This window comes from Hemiscyllium ocellatum, chromosome 17, assembly GCF_020745735.1.
Source record: "Hemiscyllium ocellatum isolate sHemOce1 chromosome 17, sHemOce1.pat.X.cur, whole genome shotgun sequence".
In the NCBI taxonomy this organism is placed as follows: domain Eukaryota; kingdom Metazoa; phylum Chordata; class Chondrichthyes; order Orectolobiformes; family Hemiscylliidae; genus Hemiscyllium; species Hemiscyllium ocellatum.
Genome location: NC_083417.1, coordinates 29617951 through 29639501, shown reverse-complemented (window position 1 = coordinate 29639501; position 21551 = coordinate 29617951). Strand labels below are relative to the sequence as shown.

The 21551-nt window shown below is 40.4% G+C and overlaps 1 protein-coding gene across 1 annotated transcript in view; it reads right to left on the bottom strand.

Annotated features, from left to right (window-relative positions):
- The window catches only part of LOC132823916 (E3 ubiquitin-protein ligase RNF166), a 55585-nt gene that overhangs the window by 30367 nt on the left and 3667 nt on the right, over window positions 1-21551 (bottom strand). The gene's annotated exons all lie outside the window — the stretch shown is intronic.

Here is a 21551-nt window from a genome sequence, read left to right as displayed (position 1 = left end):
CCTTACCATTAAGTGTCTAAGTTCTGCCCTGATTTGCTTTTCCAAAAATGCAGCACCTTGCATTTATCTAAATTAAACTCCATCTGCCACTCCTCAGCCCATTGGCCCATCTGATCAAGATTAAATTAGATTAGATTACTTACAGTGTGGAAACAGGCCCTTTGGCCCAACCAGTCCACACCGACCCTCCGAAGAGCAACCCACCCAGACCCATTCCCCTACACCTAACACTGTAGGCAATCTAGCATGGCCAATTCACCTAACTCTGAGGTAAACTTCTCCTTTGTCCACTACACCTCCAATTTTGGTGTCATCTGCAAATTTATTAACTATACCTCCTCTGCTCATAGACAAACAATTTGTACAAATGATGAAAAGCAGTGAACCCAGCATTGATCTTTGTGGCACTCTACTGATCACAGGCTGACAGTCTGAAAAACAACCTTCACCACAACCCTCTGTCTTCTACCTTTGAACCAATTCTGTATCCAAATGGCTAGTTCTCCCTATATCCCAGGAGATCTAACCTTGCTAACCAGTCTCCCATGAGGGACCTTGTTGTACATCTTACTGAAGTCCATGTAGATCACATCTACCGCTCTGCCCTCATCAATCCTCTTTGTTACTTCTTCAAAAAACTCCATCAAGTTTGTGAAACATGATTTCTCACAAACAAAGCCATGCTGACTATCTGTAATCAGTCCTTGCCTTTCCAAATTCATGTAAATCCTGTCCTTCAGGATTCCTTCCAACAACCTACCCACCACCGATGTCAGGCTCACAGGTCTATAGTTCCCTGGCTTGTCCTTAGCACTTTTCTTAAACAGTGGCATATTAGCCAATCTTCAATTTTCCGTCACCTCACTTGTGGCTATCGATGGTACAAATATCTCAGCAAAGGGCCCAGCAATCACTTCCGTAGCTTCCTACAGAGTTCTAGGGTACACCTGATCAGGTCCTGGGGATTTATGCGTTTCAAGACATCCAGCACCTCCTCCTCTGTAATATGGTCATTTTTCAAGATGTCACCATCTATTTTCCTACATTCTATATCTTCCATGTCCTTCTCCACAGTAAACATTGATGCAAAATACTCATTTACTATCTCCCCCACCTCCTTGCTGATCTTTGAGGGGTGCTATTCTCTCCCTAGTTACCCTTTTGACCTTAATGTATTTGTAAGAACCCTTTAGATTCTCCTCACTAGCCAAAGGAATCTCATGTCCCCTTTTTGCCCTTCTGACCTTTCTTTTCACCCAAACAGGAATATACTGTCTCTGGACTCTCGGTATCTCATTTCTGAAGACTTCCCACTTTCCAGCCGTCCCTTTATCCGCAAACATCTGCCTCTAATCAGCTTTTGAAAGTTCTTGCCAAATACTGGCAAAATTAGCCTTCTTAAAATTTCGAACTTCAACTTTTAGATCCGGGCTATCCTTTTCCATCACTATTTAAAAACTAATAGAATTTTGGTTGCTGGCCCCTGACACCTCAGTCACCTACCCAAGAGTAGGCCAAGTTTTGCATCGTTTCTAGTAGGTACATCCACATATTAAATCTGAAACCTTTTAAATACACACTTTACAAATTCCTCTCCATTTAAACCCTTAACACTATGGCAGTCCCAGTCTATTTTTTGCCAAGTTAAAATCGCCTGCCATAATCACCGTATTATTCTTACAAATAAATTCAAATCTCCTTACAAATTTGTTTCTCAATTTCCTGCTGACTATTAGGGCTTCTATAATATAACCCCAATATGGTCATCATCCCTTTCTTATTTCTAAGTTCCAACCAAAAAACTTCCCTGAGTGTGTTTCCACAATATCCTAAGTACAGCAGTAATGCTATCCCTTATCAAAAACACCATTACCCCTACCCACTTGCAATGCCCTCCCCCCCCCCCCCCCCCCCCACCCCCCAACACCTTTCCACCCTTCCTATAGCATTTGTATTCTGGAACGTTAAGCTGTCAGTCTTGTCCATCCCTGAGCCAGGTTTCTGTAATTGCCATGTTATTCCAGTCCCACGTTCCTAACCATGCCCTCAGTTTATCTGCCTTCCCTGTTAGGCCTCTTCCATTGAAGTAAATGCAGTTAAATCCGACCTTGTTGTCTGCTTTGTTCCTGCCTGCCCTGACTGTTTGACTTGCTCCTTTTCCCAACTGTACCAGTCTTAGTTTGATCTCTTTCCTCACTAATACCCTGGGTCCTACCTCCCAACCTTACTAGGTTAAATCCTCCTGAGTAGCCCTAGCAAATCTCCCTTCCAATTCAAGTGCAATGCATCCTTCTTGGACAGGTCACGTCTACCCCAGAAGAGATTCCAACGATCCAAAAATGTGAACCCTTCTCCCGTGCACTAGCTCCTCAGTCATGCATTCATCTGCTCCGTCCTCCTATTCCTACTTTCACTAGCTCGCAGCACCGAGAGTAATCCAGATATTACTACCGTAGAGGACCTCCTTTTTAAATTCCTGCCTAACTGTCTGTATTCTCCCTTCAGAATCTCATCCTTTATGGTGCATTTTGATTTTCAAAAGGCTTTTAAGAAAGTCCCAGACAAGAGGTTGGTGAACAAAGTCACAGAATAAGAATTTGGTGGCAATATACTGTAATGCACTGGTAAGAGACAGAAAATTGACAGCAAGAAAAACTGAGTCATTTTCAGGAAGGCAGACTAATCAGCACTTGGACCACAGCTGCTCACAATCTGATTCATTTTTGTGAATTTGTTGATCACTGAAGGCCCTTGTTCTTGGTGGTAATGTTCTGATCTCTGAACCAAAAGTCCCCAATTTCAGAGGTGTTGCAATTCAGATCTGTACAGGTTAAGTAAAGTATTTAAAATTGTTTATAACACAAAACTAGGTGGTAATGAGAGTTATGAGGAGGATGCAAGGAGGCTGAGGGGATTTGGACAGGCTAAGTGAATAACCAAGAACATGGCAGGTGAAATATAATGTGAATAAGTGAGAGGTTACTAACTTCATTGGAACAAATGCAAAATATTTATTAAATGATTCAAGGCTCAGCAGCTTGGTAACCTTGTTCATGAGTTACTAAGAGCCTTCATGCAGGTGCAGCAAGCTATCAGGGTGGCAAAGTGAATTGAATTGAATTTATTGTCACATGTACCAAGGCACAGTGAAAAGCTTTGTCTTGCGAGCAATACAGGCAGATCACAGAGTTAAATAGCATAGATAAGTAAATAATAGATAAACAGCGGCTAAAACAAAAACACAGGTACAGGTGACTGTTAAGAGTTTGAGAGTCCATTGAGTTGGTTGGATACTGTTTTGAAACCTGCTGGTGCATGTGTTCAGGCTTATGTACCTTCTCCCCGATGGTAGTGGTTGTAGAGAAACAATGATGGATCTTTGAGAATGCTGGCAGCCTTTCCTTGACAGCGGGCCTGGATTCTATAGATAGGAGGTTGGCCTTTGTGATGTCCAGGCCGAGTTCACCGCTCTCTGTAACTGTCTCCAATCTTGAATGGTACAGTTCCCATACCAGGTAGTGAAACATTCAGACAGAATGCTCTCGATGGCGCACCTATAAAAGTTGGCAAGGGTATTCACCGTCATGCCTCAGGTGTCTGAGGAAGAAGAGACATTGTTGGGCCTTTGTAACCAGAGCACCCACATGAACAGTCCAAGAAAGCTTGTTGTGGATGACCACTCCCTGTAGCTTGACATTCTCCACTTGTTCCACCTGTGTGCTGGTAATGTGTAGGGGGGCATGAGTAACATCCCGCCGAAAGTCAATAATGAGTTCCTTAGTTTTGCCAGCATTGAGAGCTAGGTTGTTCTCAGTGAAGCATGTTTCCAGGTCTTCCACCTCCCGTCTGTCGTCTGTTTTGTCGCCATCTGAGATTCGACCAACTATGGTGATGTCATCAGCGAACTTGTAAATGGCGTTAGTCTGGTATTTGGCGACGCAGTCATGGGTATACAGTGAGTACAGTAGGGGGCTGAGTACGCTACCCTGACGGGGCTCCAGTGTGAGTGTTAGTGACGATGAAATATTGTCCCCAGTCTTCACTGATTGTGACCTGTGCATCAGGAAACTGAGGATCCAGTTGCAGAGAGTGGGGCTTAGTTTGAGATCACTAAATTTAGTAATCAGTCTCGAAGGGATAATAGTGTTGAAGGCTGAACTGAAGTCAGTGAGTAGGATTCTTACGTAGCTGTTCTTAGTGTCAAGATGTTCTCGGGAGGAGTGAAAGGCAAATGAAATGGCATCTGACGTGAATCTGTTGGTCCGATAGGCAAATTGGAGTGGGTCAAGAATAATGGGGAGGCTGGAGTTGTTTAATGCCATGACCAGCCTTTCAAAGCACTTCATGACCACTGAAGTTAGGGCCACTGGGCAGAAGTCATTGAGACATGCTGTATGAGCTTTCTTAGGCACAGGGATGATATTGGCCCTCAAATGATATGTTAGCCTTCATCAATAAGGTGATTTGAATACAGAAGAAAGATATATTATTGCAATTATACAGTGCCTTGCTGCAACTCTACTTGGAGAATGGTGTATAATTTCAGCCCCCTAATCTAAGGAATAATAGGAGGGGTTCATCAGACTAATCATTGAAGGAGTGGAATTGTTTTATTAGGGTAGATTGAAAAAAATTGGGCCTACATTTTCTAGAGTTTCAAAGAATGAGAGATGATCTGATTGAAACTCTCAGAATTCTTACAAGCTTTGACCATGTAAATGTGGATGGAATGGTGGAGTCTAGAACCAGGGAATAGTCTCAAAACAAGGGGCCAGCCATTTTAGGAGATGAGGAATTTCTTCATCCGGAGTGTGGTAAATCTTTGGAATTCTCTATTCCAAAGGATTGTAAAAACTTATTGAGGCCAATTAAGACAAAATCAGTAGATTACTGGATGCTAAGGATGTCAAGGGATATGGGGATTGAGAGGAAAACAACATGGAGGTAGATGTTCAGCTATGATTTGTTTGATTGATGGAGCTAGCATAATAGACTGAATGGTTCATCTGGTTCTATTTCCAACAGTTAGCCATCCAATATTCTAAGTTCTACAGTTTAGTTTTGTTCAATGTTCACTAGGGGTCACATGATGAGACAAGCTCTGGAATATTACTTTTTCCAACATACCATCATAATTTTTCAACTGTGCCCCAGTCTTTTTTCTTCCACTTCCTTTAAAGCTCTGTTCTGAATGAACTCAAGCTGATGTTTGATGACTTATTCACCCCGCAAAGAAATCAAAAAGGAAACACTTAAAAGAGTTCAAAATTAACAATGATTCCCTTGACAAGGCCTGTATATTATTTACTAAGAGACTGGCAATAACTGATAAATGACTGGTTTTCAGGATCAATGATTGTTGTGGTCCTTCTCTGGAAGATTACCTTCCAGACATTTGTGAATAATCTTCAATGGTTAGCAATAACCTGAAGTTAATTTTTAACTTTTACTTCCCTCTCAAACCATAGGGGTTCAAACATTAATTAAGTTATGAACATATTGAACAGATACCAATCCTATTGGCGTAAGGGATTGTGATGTTTTCTCAAACTAATCAGAAATTGAACAAGCCTAATTAGAAGTTTTGAGTATGCGTGCTGGATGGCAGGTATGCCAGGTTGTCTAGTCAGGGGCATTGATAAATGTTTCTGCAGCTGTTAGCAAGACATCAGAATGGCATGTGGCCTCCATGGTGTCATGGGTCAAGGATGTCTCAGAGCAGGTGCAGAGTATTCTCAAAGGGGTGAGTGACCAACAAGAGGTCATTGTACACGTCAGTAACAACAACATAGGAAGAGAACGGGAAGAGGTTTTGAAAAGTGAATTTAAGAAATTAGGAAGGAGGTTAAAAAGTAGGTCTTCAAGGGTAGTCAGATTTGGATTACTCCCAGTGCCACATGCTACTGAGAGGAGCAAATCAAATAGTCAAAACAAGCAACAGCAAGGCAGAGAACGAGGTAAGACTAATAAATCAAATGTATTTATTTCAATGTAAGAGGCTTAACAGGTAAGGCAGATGAACTCATAACATAACAGGGAATATGGAACTGGGATATCATAGCTATTATAGAAACGTGGTTGAGGGAGGGGCAGGACTGGTAGCTTAATGTTCCAGGGTATAGATGCTATGGGAAGGATAGAAAGTGGGGGGCAAGAGAGGAGAGGGAGTGGGGTTTTTGGTTAGGGATAACATTACGGCTGTACTTATAGAGGATACTCCTACAAGTACATCTAGTGACATTATCTAGGTGGAACTGAGAAATAATACATTGGGATTGTACTATAGCTCCCCCCTGTAGTCTGCAGGCAATGGAGAAGCAAATTTGTAAGGAGATCTCAGATACCTGTAAGAATGATATGATTGTAATAAAAGGGGATTTTAACTTTCCAAACATAGACTGGGACTGCCATAGTGTTGAAGGCTTGGAAATTTTGTGCAGCATATACAAGAAATTTCAGAATGTGGTTGTACCTACAAGAGAAGGAGCAAAACTTGACCTCCTCTTGGGAAATAAGGCAGGGCAAGAGACAGGTGTCAGTGGGGGAGTACTTTAGGGCCAGTGACCATAATTTTATTAGTTTTAAAATAAAGGTGAAATTCACACAACACCAGGTTATAGTCTGTTGGTCCATAACCTGGTGTTTTATGATTTTTAACTTTGTCCACCCCAGTCCAACACTGGCACCTCCAAGTCAGTTTTAAAATAGTTATGGAAAAGGATTGACCTGATCCAAAAGTTAAAATTCTAAATTGGAGTAAGGCCAACTTTGATGATATTAGGCGAGAACTTTCAAAAGTTGATTGGGAGAGATTATTCACAAGTAAATGGATGGTCAGCAAGTGGGAGGCCTTCAAAAATGAGATGAGAGTCCAGAGACAGTATGTTCCATAAGACATAGGAGTGGAAGTAAGGCCATTCGGCCCATCAAGTCCACTCCGCCATTCAATCATGGCTGATGGGCATTTCAATTCCACTTAACAGCATTCTCCCCATATCCCTTAATTCCTTGTGACATCAAGAATTTATCAATCTCTGCCTTGAAGACATTTAGCGTCCCAGCCTCCACTGCACTCTGCGGAAATGAATTCCACAGGCCCACCATTCTCTGGCTGAAGAAATATCTCCACATTTCTGTTCTGAATTGACCCCCTCTAATTCTCAGGCTGTGTCCATGGGTCCTACTCTCCTCACCTAACGGAAACAATATCCTAGCGTCCACCCTTTCCAAGCCATGTATTATCTTATAAGTTTTTATTAAGTCTCCCCTCAATCTTCTAAACTCCAATGAATACAATCCCAGGATCCTCAGCCGTTCCTCATATGTTAGACTAACCATTCCAGGGATCATCCGTGTGAATCTCCGCTGGACACGTTCTAGTGCCAATATGTCCTTCCTGAGGTGTGGGGACCAAAACTGGACACAGTACTCCAAATGGGGCCCAACCAGAGCTTTATACAGTCTCAGTAGCGCAACAGTGCTTTTATATTCCAACACTCTTGAGATAAATGACAACATTGCATTTGCTTTCTTAATCACGGACTCAACCTGCATGTTTACCTTGAGAGAATCCTCGACTAGCACTCCCAGATCCCTTTGTACTTTGGCTTTACGAATGTTCTCACCGTTTAGAAAGTAGTCCATGCTTGTATTCTTTTTTCCAAAGTGCAAGACCTCGCATTTGCTCACATTGAATTCCATTGTTCCTATGAAGGGCAAGGCTAATAGGTGTAGGGAATGCTGGATGACTGGAGAAATTGAGGCTGTGGTCAAGAAAAAGGAGGTAAATGATAGCATAGACAGCAAGGATTGAGTGAATCCCTCAAGGACGATAAGGGCAGTAGAGGTAAACTCAAGAGGGAAATCAGGAGGGCAAAAAAAGGAAACATGAGATAGCTTTGGCAAATAGGGTTAAGGAGAATCCAAAGAGATTCTACAAATACCTCAAGGGCAAAAGAGTAACTAGCGACAGAATAGGATCCTTTAAAGATCAACAAGGTTGGCTAAACATGGAACCGCAGGAGATGGTTGTGATACATAGATGAGTATTTCGCTTTGGCATTTACTGTGAAGGAGGATATGGAAGCTAGAGAATTTGATTAAATAAATTGTGATATTTTGCAAAATGTCCATATTAGAGAGATGGTGGTGCTGAACACAAAGACGGATAAATCCCAGGCTGGTCAGGTGTATCTCAGAACTTTATGGGAAGCTAGGGAAGAGATTGCTGGGCCCCTTGCTGAGATATTTATATCATCATTAGCCACAGGTGAGGTGCTGGAAGACAGAAAGGTGGCTAATGTGGTGCCATTATTTAGAAAGGTGGTAAGGAAAAGCCAGGGAACTACAGAACGGTGAGCTTGATGTCAATGGTGGGTAAGTTGTTGGAAGGGATTCTGAAGGACAGGGGCTACATGCATTTGGAAAGGCAAGGACTAGTTAGAACATAGAAAAGTACAGCACAGAACAGGCCCTTTGGCCCATGATGTTGTGCTAAGATATAGTCCTAATGTAAAATATAGTAACGTAACCTACACACCCCTCAACTCAGTGCTATCCATGTGCATGTCCAGCAGTCGCTTAAATATGCCCAATGACTTTGCTTCCACCACCACAGCTGGCAATGCATTCTAAGCATTCACAACACTCTACGTAAAGAACCTACCTCTGATGTCTCCTTTATACCTTCCTCCTAATATCTTCAAACTATGACTTCTCGTACCAGTCAATCCTGCCCTGGGGAAAAGTCTCTGGCTATTGACTCTATCTATTCCTCTCATTATTTTGTACATCTCGATCAGGTGTCCTCTCTTCCTCCTTCTCTCCAGAGAGAAAAGTCCAAGGTTATTCAACCTTTCTTCAGAAGGCAAGCCCTTCAGTCCAGGCAGAATCCTGGTAAACCTTCTTTGCACCCTCTCCAAAGCCTATTTTTTCAATAGTAGGGCGACCAGAACTGGACACAACATTCCAAGTGTGGTCCCACCAAGGACTTGTAGAACTGCAGCAAAACCTCGCGGCTCTTAAGCTCGATCCTCCTGTTAATGAAAGCCAAAACACCATATGCTTTCTTAACAACCCTATCCACTTGGGTGGCAACTTTGAGGGATCTATGTACTTGCACACCCAGGTCCCTCTGTTCCGCCACGCTGCCAAGAATCCTGTCTTTAATCTTTTATTCAGCATTCGAGTTCGACCTTCCAAAATGCATCACTTCACATTTATCCAGGTTGAACTCCATCTGCCATTTCTCAGCCCAGCTCTGTCTATAGCCCTCCATACTATCGACGACATCTCCAACCTTTGTGTCATCTGCAAATTTACTAGCCCACCCCTCAACCTCTTCATCCAAGTCATTTATAAAAACTACAAAGAGCAGAGGCCCAAGGACCCCACTCAACACTGTCCTCCAGGCAAAATACTTTCCATCTACAACCACTCTCTGCCTTCTGTCAGCCATCCAATTCTGAATCCAGATAGCCAAATCTCCCTGTATCCCATACTTCCTGACTTTATGAATGAGCCTACCATGGGGAACCCTATCAAATGACTTGCTGAAGTCCACATTCACCACATCCACTGCTCAACCGTCATCAACCTGTCTTGGCACCTCCTCAAAGAACTCAATAAGATTTGTGAGGCATGACCTGCCCCTCACAAAGCCATGCTGACTGCCTTCAATCACATTATGCTTTGCCAAATAGTCATAAATCCTATCCCTCAGAATTCTTTCCAAAACTTTGCTCACCACAGACGCAAGACTGACTGGTCTGTAACTGCCCAGAATTTCCCTATTACCCTTCATGAAAAGAGGAACAACATTCGCCTCCTTCCAATCCTCTAGTACGACTCCTGTGGAGAGTGAGGAGGCAAATATCCTCGCCAGCGGCTTAGCAACCTCCTTTCTCGTTTCTCGGAGCAGCCTAGGATAAATCTGGTCTGGCCCTGGGGACTTATCAATCTTAATGTTTTCCAAACTTCCTAGCACATCAACTTCGTCAATCTTGAGCTGGTCAAGACTGTATCTCTAAGTTTTCATTTACAACAAGGTCCCTTTCCTTGGTGAAAACCAAAGCAAAAAACTCATTTAAGGCTTCCCCTATCTGCTCAGATTCCATGCACAAGTTCCCTCCGCTATCCCTGATCGGCCCTACCTTCTCCCTGATCTTTCTCTTATTCCTCACATTTGAGTAAAATGCCTTTGGGTTCTCCCTAATCCTTCTTGCCAAGCCTTTTTTTGTGGCCCCTCCTGGCTCTCCTTAGTCCTTTTCTGAGCTCCTTTCTAGCTAGCCTGTAATCTTCTAAAGCTGTGCTAGATCTTTGCTTCCTCCACCTTACGTAAGCTGTCTTCTTCCTTTTGACGAGAAGTTCCACTGTCTAGTCATCCAAGATTTCTTAATCTAACCCCTTCTTACCTGCCTCAGAGGAACAAATTTGTGCATCACTCACAACAACACTCCTTAAATAGTCTCCACATGTCTGCTGTGCCCTTTCTGTGGAACAATTGCTTCCAGCCAGTACTTCCCAACTCCTGTCTGATAACGTCATAACTTCCTTTTCCCCAATTAAATATCTTCCCTCGGTAACTGCTACTTTCATTCTCCAAGGCTATGCTAAATGTGAGGCAGCTGTGATCACTGTCACCAAAGTGCTCTCCCACTGTGAGATCTGACACCTGTCCTGGCTCAGTGCCGAGCACCAAATCCAAAATGGCCTCTCCCCTCGTCAGTCTGTCTACATACTTTGTAAGGAAACGCTCCTGAGCACACCTGACAAAAATGGCTCCATCCCCATTAGGGATAGTCAACATGGCTTTGTGCATGGGAAATCGTGTCTCACTAACTTGACAGAGTTGTTTGAAGAAGTGACAAAGACTACTGATGAAGACATGGCACTAGACATTGTCTGCATGGACTTCAGCAAGACATTTGAGAGGGTTCCACATGGTAGACTCTTTAGCAAGGTTAGATCACATGGAATCCAGGGAAAGCTGGTCATCTGGATACAAAACTGAAGACAGAGGGTAGTGGTGGAGGGTTGTTTTTTTTGAACAGGAGGCCTGTGACCAGTGGTGTGTTGCAACGATTAGGTGCAGAGTCCACTGCTTTTTGTCATTTATATAAATGATTTGGATGTGAATATAGGAGGAATGGTTAGTAGGTTTGCAGATGACACCAAAATTGGTGGTGTATGGGACAGTGAAGATTACCCCAGAACACACGGGACCCTGATCAGATGGGCTGTTGGGGTCGAGGAGTGGCAGATGGAGTTTTATTTAGATGAATGTGAGGTCTTGTATTTTGATAGATCAAATCAGGGCAGGACTTATACACTTACTGTAGGGTCCTTTACAATGTTGCCGAACAAAGAGTTCTTGGGGTGCAGATTCATAGTTTCTAGAAGGTGGAATTGTAGGCAGACAGGGTGCCTACAGTAATCCAAAAGTGGTCTCACCAATGTCCTGTACAACTGCAACATGACAGCCCAGCTCCTAAATGCAGTGGTCTTAGCAATGAATGTAAGCATGCCAAATGCATTCTTTACCACTCTATCTACCTATGGTACACATTTCAATGAAATATGTACCTGAACCCCAAGGTGTCTCTGTTCTACCAACTCCACAAGGCTCTACTATTAACTGTGTAAATCCTGCCTTGTTTGTCTTACCAAAATGCAATACCTCTCACTTATCTCAAATAAACTCCATCTACCAATCCTTGGTCCATTGGCCCAAGATGTCTTTGTAATCTTAAATAACCTTCCTCATTGTCTCCTATACCACCAACTTTGGTTTCATCTGCAAACTTCCCAAACATGCTTCCTACATTCTCACCAAAACTATTTATGTAAATGACAAACTACATTGGACTCAGTTTGCTTAGCATTAATACAAGCTGCCATTTAGATCTTATGATGCAAACCAAAAGCAAATTTTACGAAAGGATACATGAACAGCATTAGAGATCTGTGCATCAAACCAAATGCCATCTCCTCCCCTAGAAATACATGGTGAAAGCATAATCTCAAAGGTATTTTAATTAGCCCAGGTCAAAATGAAGAGGATTCTGGTGACTACACCTGACAGACTGTTATTGTTTTAATGTAATTGAAGGGATTTGGAGATTCCCTGATTGTCAAACAACTAAAATAACTAATCTGGCACAATGTAAACCAGAGACAAAGACAATTAATGAGAAAACAGAAAATAATCAATTGCTTGAAATTTGTAAAACATGTATTGATAAATTAAACTTTATTCAATTTTTTAAAAAAATCTGAAGACATTAACAGACACACATCACAATTACATTTTGTGTGATAATACCGGATTAATGAAAATTAAAAGGAGTTTCTACAGTTGAATTATCTTCAACACATAAAATCATAATTATTGATGGACTTGAAAATGCATTGTAACTACCAAAGTGAGAAATTGTTTTCCCACAAGAAATGTTACTAAAAGTCACTTGGATTTATGTAAAAAAAAGAGCAATCCATGCATAAATCTTCCAATTTTGTGTCCTTTTGACTCATGAACTCCGTGATTGGGTTCTTATCCATGACTGGCTCCTGAACAAGTCAGGCGGTTGTAAAACACAATTGGGTATGTATTCAAAGCAAATTCCATTCAAATAGAAGTGGGCAGCTGACAGTTATAAAATCTAGCTCTTGCAGAATGCCTTATACAACTAGAAACAGAGAGAAGTTATGTATTCTGATGAAATCATAAAGTTGCTACAATAGAAAGTATTTAAAAATATCAAATTGCACTAATTTCTACTGTAAGGTCAAACTGCCCCAATAGCTTAATGGCCTCCAATTCATATAGGGTAGCTAAGTCATATAGTTACTTGATGCCAGTCAGGATAGAATGAGACATAAACAACAGTTAAGCTTCCCTGAATTAGGAACTAAAATATCGTTCAGGATTCATGACTGCTATCAAGCACCCTATGTCTGGAATCTCAGAGCTATACCTGAGAAAAGGACTGATAGCTTCAGACAAAAAAATGGAGGGGACAGGATAACTAATTATTCACATGCAGATTTCATGAATATTTGATTTATTTCTATAAATCTAGGTTCTTTCAAAGTTTATTAATTCCTAAAGATTGGCATTAGGCACGAATCTGATAAATGAACAGATAAGTAGCTTAATTGAAAAGGTGCAGCATGTAGCCTCTTTTTAAAGTATAATTAAATGATGTCCTGAAAAAAGCTCAATTCGTTCCAGTTCTGATATCATGCTTGGGTTTGCTGCAGTAAGCAATGACTTGTGTAATACTCATGAACTGTCAGCATGAATAGAATCACAGAGTCTCACAGCACGGAAACAGTCCCTTCAACTCAACTCATCCATGTTGACCAGCTATCCTAAACTGAATAAGTACCATTTGCCTGTGTTTGGCCCATATCTCTCTAAACATTTCCTATTCATGTACCCATCCTGTGTGAGAAAAAGTTGCCCTTAAGTCCCTTCTGAATCTTTCCCCTTCCACCTTAAACCTATGCCCTCTAGTTTTCGACTCCCCAACCACAGGAAAAGACCTTGGCTATTAATCTTAGCTTTGTCCCTCATGATTTTATAAACCTTTACCAGGCCACTCCTCGGCCTCTGAAGCTTCAGGGAAGAAAGTCCAAGCCTATCCAACCTCTCCTCATAACTCAATCCCTACAGTGCTGTCAAAATCCTTGCAAATCTTTTCTGTACCATTTTAGTTTAACATCCTTCCTATAGCAATACACCAAATGCAAGCTGAATGCTCAAACATTAATTATTGATGAATTTATAATAGCATAGTATTAACTACCATCAACATATTTCTTGGCTTCGGCCTTCCCAGAGAAATTGTTTTCCAAGATGAAATGTTATTACATCCCAATAACTGGTAAACTGTAGTGAATATCTGAACACAAAGTCCACTGTAGCAACATCAATTACAAACATTTACTTTAAAATAACATTAGCAATTCCAATTCCAAATCCAAGCCCAAAGATATGCAGGTTAGGTGGATTGGCCACGCTAAATTGCCCGTAGTGTCCAGGGATGTGCAGATTATGTGGATTAGCCAGGGTAAATGCAGATTACAGGGATAGGGTGGGATTCTCTTCTGAGGTTTGGTGCTGACTCTGAGCTGAATGGCTTCTTTTTGCACTGTAGGGATTTTTAAAATTCCATTTGATTTCATTATCACTCAATTGCAGATGCGATCTTGAGTGTCAAAAATCCAGCTATGTGGTCACGTTCTGTCATGATCTCCAGATCGACAAAAGAAAATGCTTCATATCACTGTCAAATGCTTATTTTATATTTTATTTTTTTCTGCCTCAGCTTTTGAAAGACTACCATTTCCTTTCTCTTCTCCCATCATGTACAGGTGCTTGTAGAAGCTCTTACAATCTGTTTTTTAGAATTTTACTAATTTGCCCTTTCTTCCCCAACTTTACCACATTTTTAATTATCCTCTTCTGACTTCTACTATTGATGATCCTCAGGCGTACTACACTTCTTATCATTTTAAGCCTCTCTTTTTAATCCAATTTTGTCCTTAATCTTCTTTAACTTGATAGGAGTGGTTCATTTTTCCATGAAGTTTGTAATCTCCTGAGGAAAGTACAATGTTCATAATAATGTTGTTTTTCAAATGTCCACCATGACAGATCTGAAATCACATTCTTAAAACTAATTTTCCAATCTATCTTACTCAATAGTCTCTCATACCTATGTAATTGGCCCTCTATTTAAATTAAATGTTCTAATTTCAGACTGACATACACTATTTTCAAACTCAATATGAAATTCTATCATTTCATGATCACATTTCCCAAAGGATCTCTTACTATAAGATTACTAATTAACCTTGAACAGGAAAGACCTAAAATAGCTTCTCCCCGGTTGGTGCTATGGCACACTGTTCTAGGAAACTATTCCCGATACATTTTATGATCTCGTCCAAACTAGCTTTGCCGACTTATCTGTCCAGTCCACATACAAATTAAAGCTCTCGATTATTGCACTGCTTTAACTTTTTACAAGCTCTTATTTATTAATACATTATCCAATAATACAGATACCGATTGAATACCTATAAGCTATTTCCACTAGCATTTTCTGACTCTTGTTATTTCTTGTTTCTGACCAAAGTGATTCTATTACCCAATGACTGAGTAACAAACTTTCCTCATTACTGTTCAGGTCATCCCCCATTATCAGGGGGATGTAACCACCCCCACTTCCTTTCTGTTTGTCTGCCGTTTCAACACGTCAAGCACACTGGAATATATATTTCTTAAACTAGGTCACTGGAGAACCTTATCTCTGAAACTGCTATTAGATCAACACAACTATGATTAAAACTACCGTTAATTTTTTTTCTGTCCAGTCACAAATGCTTTGTGCAGCAAAGCACCTACATCCAAGTTGTTGCATGATCTTGTGGCTTGGCTTTTCTCTCTAGATTCATATATTTTCTATTGCCTGAAATCACCCCCAACCAAGTTTTGTTTAAAGTTCTATATCTCTGTCTCATTGCATTGTAAATACCCCATTAATCAAAATCTCAGTTTCTTTGAACCACATATGCAAATTATTGATTTGTTTGACCCTATGCAATTTGTGTGTGGTTTAATTAGTAACCCAGAGATTATTACCTTTGAGATTCTACTTATTAATTTGGATCCCTATTCCTAAAACTTCCATAGCAGAACTGGATTCCTTGTTCAACTTCTGTAATTGATTCCTAAATAGATTATAACAATTAGATTTACACTCCAAGCTCTTTTCCAGCACAAAATAAAAGTTTCCTTGGCACAGGTCAGAAATGCAGTCTTTGGAAGTCTAGGTTATGGCTGAAGAAAACAGTTTCAATTAGTCAGTCAGTGCTGTGTGCACTTTATTGCTTAGTGGCTTCATGTATTACAGCTGCAAGAATCTCAGACCTCTTGTAGAAGGGGAAAGGTTAAGTCTGCTCCTACACTGCATATGGTGACCCCTGACACGCCTGACTCATAGCCTCTCATCTTGATCACTAATCAGACCTGTACAGCTTCACTGTTCCAACGAGACTTACTGCCTCGGAGATCAAACCTTGTTAATGCCAACACATCCAAAATCTCACAATTCCTGCACCTTAGACTCAGCTTAACATGCAGACACTTATTGCAGATATGGTTGTATAGAATTGCAAAGGTTTCCAGAAAATCACACATACTGCTACTGCAATACCATGCTTATTTGTCATCATTTTACATTCTTGTTTCATTCAAATAATTAATTGAAGCGGTTTAGAGTCATAGTCATAGAGATGTACAGCATGGAAACAGACCCTTCGGTCCAACACATCCATGCCGACCAGATATCCCAACCCAATCTAGTCCCACCTGCCAGCACCCGGCCCATATCCCTCCAAACCCTTCCTATTCATATATCCATCCAAATGCCTCTTAAATGTTGCAATTGTACCAGCCTCCACCACATCCTCTGGCAGCTCATTCCATACACATACCACTTCTGTGTGAAAATGTTGCCCCTGAGGTCTCTTTTATATCTTTCCCCTCTCACCCTAAACCTATGCCCTCTAGTTCTGGACTCCCCGACCCCAGGGAAAAGACTTTGTCTATTTATTCTATCCATGCCCCTCATAATTTTGTAAACCTCTATAAAGTCACCTCTCAGCCTCCGACGCTCCAGGGAAAACAGCCCCAGCCTGTTCAGCTTCTCCCTGTAGCTCAAATCCTCCAACCCCGGCAACTTCCTTGTAAATCTTGTCTGAAACCTTCCAAGTTTCACAACATCTTTCCGATAGGAAGGAGACCAGAATTGCACGCAATACTCCAACAGTGTCCTAACCAATGTCCTGTACAGCTGCAACATGACCTACCAACTCATGTACTCAATATCAATACTCTGACCAGTAAAGGAAAGCATACCAAAACGCCTTCTTCACTATCCTATCTACCTGCGACTCTACTTTTCAAGGAGCTATGAACCTGCACTTCAAGGTCTCTTTGTTTAGCAACACTCCCTAGGACCTTACCATGAAGTGTATAAGTCTTGCTAAGATTTGCTTTCCCAAAATGCAGCACCTCGCATTCATCTGAATTAAACTCCATCTGCCACTTCTCAGTCCATTGGCCCATCTGGTCAAGATCCTGTTGTAATCTGAGATAACCCTCTTTGCTGTCCACTATACCTCCAATTTTGGTGTCATCTGCAAACTTACTAACTGTAACTCTTATGCTCACATCCAAATCATTTATGTAAATGACAAATGGTAGAGGACCCAGCACCTTGTGGCACTCTACCAGTCACAGGCCTCCAGTCTGAAAAACAACCCTCTACCACTACCCTCTGTCTTCTACCTTTGAGCCAGTTCTGTATCCAAATGGCTAGTTCTCCCTGTATTCCATGAGATCAAACCTTACTAATCAGTCTCCCATGGGGAACCTTGTCGAACGCCTTACTGAAGTCCATATAGATCACATCTACTACTCTGCCCTCATCAATCTTCTTTGTTACTTCTTCAAAAAACTCAATCAAGTTTGTCAGACATGATTTCCCACGCACAAAGCCATGTTGACTATCCCTAATCAGTCCTTGCCTTTCCAAATACATGTACATCTTGACCCTCAGGATTCTCTCCAACAACTTGCCCACCATTGAGGTCAGGCTCAATGGTCTATAGTTCCTTGGTTTGTCTTTACCGCCCTTCTTAAACAGTGGCACCACGTTTGCCAACCTCCAGTCTTCCGGCACCTCACATGTGACTATCAATGATACAAATATCTCAGTACGAGGCCCAGCAATCACTCCTCTCGCTTCCCAGAGAGTTCCCGGGTACACCTGGTCAGGTCCTGGGGATTTATCCACCTTTAACCATTTCAAGACATCCAGCACTTCCTCCTCTGTAATATGGACATTTTGCAAGATGTCACCATCTATTTCCCTACATTCTATATATATCTTCCATATCCTTTTCCACAGTAAATATTGATGCAAAATATTCATTTAGTATCTCCTCCATTTTCTGTGGCTCCACACAAAGGCCGCCTAGCTGATCTTTGAGGGGCCGTTTCTCTCCCTAGTTACCCTTTTGTCCTTAATTTATTTGTAAAAACCCTTTTAATGAACTTAGCTTATAGATCTTTGTTTGTTTTACATTAATTATGTGATATTAGTTTAAGGTACAGACAGAATAAATTAACTATTTGGCTGAAACAAAAAGCACAAGTACTGACAGCAAAAAGCATTAGAATTCCAATTCTTACCAAATTGGGACTTCTTACTCTGAGTTTATGGTGACTTTTCTGAGAACACTAAACCCATTATTTAATATTACTTTGAAATTAAGGTGTGAGCATTGGTTTTGAATCAGAGGATCATATGGTCAAGTCTCACTTCTGAGTCTTGAATATATAATCTGGGCTGACAACTCAGCAATACTGAAAGACGACTGCACTGTTAGATGTGTTGCTTTCTGAATGAGATATTTAACCAAAGCCCCACTGCCCATGGCAAGATGAAAAGAAGAGCAAGGAAGTTCTCCCATTATCCTGATCAATATTTATCTCTCAACTAACCCAGCTAACAGTTTAATACGTCATTAATTTCACTGCTCAGAGGAATGCTCAATAGCATTGGCTGGTACAATTCCTTTAATTGAGATTCCCTTAATTCCCTTAAATTGTTTGGAACGTCCTAAGATGAGAAAGGAACTGTTTAAATGAAAATTCTTTCTATAAACTCAAAATGTAAGAAATGTAAAACTGTCAGCATTCTTATGATAGATCTAAAACATGTTGCTAGAACACAGGAGAATAGACCTTTCCCTGCAGTACACCTGTAACTTGCTATACAGCCATTGGTTGCTCATTTCTCTGTAACCCTGAACTTTGAGCATAAGAAGTTGTTTGAATATATTTAAAAATGTGCTGAATGATATTTTATTAGGTATAGACAGAAATTCAGTGATAATATTATCCTCAGTTAAGTAGTATTAATGCAGCATGTTAACTGCAACAACCTGACATTTAAGATCATGTCCAAAATCTATCAAAATCACAACTGAGATTGTGAGAGAATACATAAAAGGGCTGCAGATATATAAAAGTAATAAAAACATTCGATCTACATTTCTCAATAGTATGCCCCTTGAATGATATGTTCAGTAAGCCAGTTGCAGCATTTTCTTCAAAATACTCACTGTTTTCCTCCACAGGTTTACCTGCTATCTGATGAGCTTGTTATGAAAGATTTATTAAAAAAAGGCCAACATTACATATGACTATGCATTCAAAAGGCAGTGATGAACTGAAAACAAACAGGATGACGAAAGTAATGAGAAAACAAATGGATCTGAAATCGTGATTAGTTCTCTGGACTTGAAAGTCTGAATCCTAGGATCTTAAAAGAAGAGGCTGCAGAAATATTGAATTGTTGGTTATAATATTTAAGCATGCCACAGAATCTAAAAAGATTCCAGTCAATTGGAAAACCAAAAACATGGAGGAATTCAGAAATTGTAACTTACACATTTAGTAAATGATGTTATCTGGTGGACGAAAGAATGATCGCACTGCGTTAATACAATGCTTTTACTGGTGCAGGCAGCTGTCTGAAAGAACCATGTGCAAACACAGGCAACATCATACAACAATGACAACCACTATTTATATCTTGCCATTAGTATAATCAAAAAGCCCAAAGCACTTTATAGACGTCTATTTGGATAAAAACAGACTAAGCAAAAAAAAACATATTAGGCAGTGAAGTGGGGCATGTTATGGATGCTGCCTTGAGAAGTTTAGCTTGAAACAATCTTCATGTAATGTGTGCATAATTCTAATAATACACAAACAAAATTCCAATATGGATCATTAAAATCAGATCCAACCTGATCTCAATAACTGACGCCAGCTGTAGATCCTTTCCCAATCAGACGGAAATCAACTAACTCAGTCGAATCTGGGAACTTCCAATTCAATGCCAATTAATGCTAAGTAATCACTATTCACTAAACTATCATAATTAAAAAAAAACAAATAGACAATAACTTAAGGCATACATTTAATGTAAGAGGAGAAATGAGGAAAGACAGAGTCACCCTGAGGGTGGTAGGAATCTGGAACTCAAAGCCTGTAAGTATGGGAGAAGCAGAAACCCTCCTAACACTTAAAAAATATATATGTGCACTTGTGATGCCAAGGCTTTCAAGGCTACAGGGCAAGTGTTGGAAAATGTGCTTGGAATAGTTAAGTGGTTGTTTTGACTGCCACAGACTCAATGGGCCAAAAGGCCTTTTTCTGCTCCATATCTCTCCGTGACTCCATGGCCATAATTTTAGAAAGCATTGGAAAACAATACTTGCGCACCTGGAAATTCATACATTTCGTGAGAATAAAAGTGTAAAATCAAACCCATTTTTGACGCGGATAAAAGAAAGGCAGCTAGTTTTCTTTATATTTCTATGCCCATTGTCACTGTTTTTTGTCATGCTTGGCTTCTCTGTATGGTAGAGGTTGGAAGTAAGTTTGCTGTAACCAAAGGAAGAGGGCCTTTTTCTGTCAGTATTTTATCATTTTTCTTATTTATTGGTCTATTGAATTGCAAGTGTATTAGATAATGGCTTCACAATTCATACTGAAGCAATAATTGTGAAATATTTCCACATAAAACACTAAAACTAGCTGGAGTTCCTCTATTGGATATAGAAATTCATTTTGGGTTTCAGTTTAACACAAAGCACAGCTAAAACTGCACCATTAATTAAAACTCTTTTGGTATAGTTCTATAAATATTTAAGAAACTATATATGTATAATTACAGCCTAAAACTTTAAATGAACTTTTTTATTCTTAATGTGTTGACCTCCCTGAAGATGGACAAAAAGTACACAATTCCACCTTCTCACACTGATCTAGTTCTGTGACTGAAGGTCATTTAGTGACAGGGATAAGCCACATTTTTTTTTCCTCAAATAAAAACCTTACTCCACAATCTCCTCAAACATTTTTAACATATATGTAGATTGATTGAAATAAGAGGCTGGGGCTATTTTTCCTGGAGTGTTGAAGGCTGAGGGGTTGAGAATATGTATAAGGTATAAGCAGACAGGGAAAGAGTTAAGTTCTGAGTATTGTGCAATAAGAGGTTCAGCTGAGCATGACTCAGATCAGATAAGAACATACAGTTAACAATGGGCTGCTGGAGGCAAGGGTCATGGGTTAACAAGGTGGAAAAACAGTCATTATGGAGAGCCATTTAACAATACTGGAAGCATTCAGTATACAAGGTCGCCTAACAAGGGAAAAGTATCCATTGTATGAATCCAGTTAAGAAGGTTTAGAACATTCATTGTATAACAGAAAAGGGCTTGATCTCTGCTATTGATATTCATCAATTTTAACGGTCATCCAATCAATATGTATGTTGCCTTATCTGGATGCTCATTCCTGTAAAATGACTATATAGTTCATTGAGAAACTGCTGTTCCAGAGAAGACTGTGAACTCATGTCTCTGTGCAAATGGGTGATTGTTCTCTCTCCCTTCAGGGC